Source organism: Microtus ochrogaster, unplaced genomic scaffold, assembly GCF_000317375.1.
Source record: "Microtus ochrogaster isolate Prairie Vole_2 unplaced genomic scaffold, MicOch1.0 UNK1, whole genome shotgun sequence".
NCBI lineage: Eukaryota > Metazoa > Chordata > Mammalia > Rodentia > Cricetidae > Microtus > Microtus ochrogaster.
In genome coordinates, this window is record NW_004949099.1 from 879,420 (window position 1) to 881,677 (window position 2,258).

Below are 2,258 nucleotides of genomic sequence, written 5' to 3' on the forward strand. Positions count from 1 at the left end.
GTCTACAAGAGCTAGTTCCAGGACAGGCTCCAAAACCACAGAGAAACCCTGTCTCAAAAAACCAAAAAAATAAAAAAATAAAAAAAAAATTACTGTGTTTGAGGAATTTTCTGTGTGTTTGTTGGAAAAAAATGGCTGGGTTGGGGGTGTAGAAACCGCTCTACTGAGACAGGGCAGGAAGGCGGTTTCGAGTGGCTGAGTCCACAGCCATCATTCTCCACAAGGTCGGCTATCCAGGCGGAGCGTGGAGGGAGGACTACAGGACTCTCCACCCTAATATTAGCTTAGAGTTTTTAAAAAATGCCCCACTTTCCTCCAGACTCCACTTCCGTTCCGAGCTATGCGAAGTGTGGCCCCGTGACCTTCCCTGTACACACTCTGCTTTTAACCTGTACATTACCGCATAGATTCAAGACTTTTCCACAGGCCCACAAAAGCCTTCTAAATAAATTCTCATTTTCTAGCGAGGTTCATTTTCCTAGGAGAAAACTCACAGTTCATTCTTTGCCTGCTCAGAAGCTCACAATGGCTCCTGTAGTCAGCTGGGCCACACGGGGCTGCCAGCTTTGCAGTCCCCCATGAGTCTGAGTTATAAACCATGAACAAGGAGAGTAGGCCGCCAGACTTATAAGCTTAGCTCTCTTTTGTTTGCTTTCCTATGTAGCCCAGGCTGATCCTGATCCTCCTCCTCTGTCTCCCCAGGGTGAAGATTCTGGGTGTGTAGCACACCCAGCTCAGAATCTGCTTTGAATTGCTCTGCTCCCCCCCCACACACTTAGACTCGTGAACACTCTCTGGAACCCTTTGTTACCAGTTTGGCCATTTCCATGTCTCCTTGAGACCCCAATTTAGCCTCATGATCCTGATACCTGTGGTTTCCTGTGCTTCTGGGCCACCCTCCAGGGCTGTGATTTAATTGGTGGCTTTCTCAGTAACAGCCCTAGGACCCCCCCCCCACACACACACACTTTAGGACTTGCTGTCTCAGGAAGCACCCCCATAGCCCATTCCTGCTTTGCAACTTTCCATGAATTCACTGTAACTCCTCTAAGCTCAACCTCACTCCCAGAAACACATTCTCTCTTCATTATTTATTAAAATTCCACCCACCTCCCAAGGGCATCTCCGATTCCATGCCTCCAAGGTTAGCCTGAAAGGTGATCTCCTCTCCTTGAACCATGCTTCTTTCTTTCTTTCTTTCTTTCTTTCTTTCTTTCTTTCTTTCTTTCTTTCTTTCTTTTTCTTTCTAACACAGATTCACGTATCCAAGCTATCCAAGTGTGACTTCAAACTTATTATGACCTTGAAATCCTGATCCTCTACCTTTATTGGGGATCAAGCCCAGGGCTTTGTGCAGATTAGGGTATCCTACTGACTGGGCCACAATCCTAGCCCCGCAGAGTTCTTACCCATACTAATCCTATGTTTTTAAATTTTATTTTAAATTGTGTGTGTGTGTGTGTGTGTATGCATGTGTGTGTGCATGTTGTGCCTCAGAGGCAAGAGTCGGTCCATCCCCTGGACTGGAATCACGGTGGTTGTGAGCTGCCTGCTGTGGTGATGAGACTGGAATGCTGGTATCCTGAAGGAACGGGACATGCTCTTCACAGCCGAGCAGTCTCTCCAGCGCTCCTGTGTGCACCCAAGGATTCCTGACCTCCAGGAACAGGTGTTATGGTCCCGTCTCCTCCAACACCCCATCAGTCCACACCAGCAGGCCCTGAGAAAGGCCTGGCTCTGCCAAATGTCCCCCGATTCTTGCTTTGGGAATTCTGAACGCTTTGCTCCACACTCTGGGCTGTACAATTTTTGCAATATACAAAATTAAAATCAGACTGAAAAATGTTGGTGGGGCCCCCATATTTTCAACTTTATTTATAACAAAAGGAAATGAGAAGGGTGCATAAGTGCAGACAATACTCTCTTGGAGATGAGAGGCTGGGTCTCAGCGCTTAGACCTGGCTTGTGGTGAATTCTGGTGGCCAGAGGTGGTTACCTCTGGTTTCCCAGCATCCTGCTTCTCACCGGGTCTGACAGCCTAGGAAAGTCAGCTCACCTCCCTGCACCGCTCACACCCTGCTTCTCCTGAGCAGGCCCTTGGGGTTAAAGGCCAACAGTCCTTGTGACACCTCTGCCGTTAGTCTAATACGGTGGAGACTGACAAACACCCGTCACTCTGGTCGCTGTTGTTAGTCTAAGGAAGAACACCCGTCACTCTGGTCGCTGTTGTTAGTCTAAGGAAGAACACCCGTCACTCT

General features: G+C 48.2%; 1 protein-coding gene across 1 annotated transcript in view; it reads right to left on the reverse strand.

Moving 5' to 3' along the window:
* Anxa4 (annexin A4) overlaps positions 1 to 2,258 on the reverse strand; it is a 52,189-nt gene that overhangs the window by 19,424 nt on the left and 30,507 nt on the right. The gene's annotated exons all lie outside the window — the stretch shown is intronic.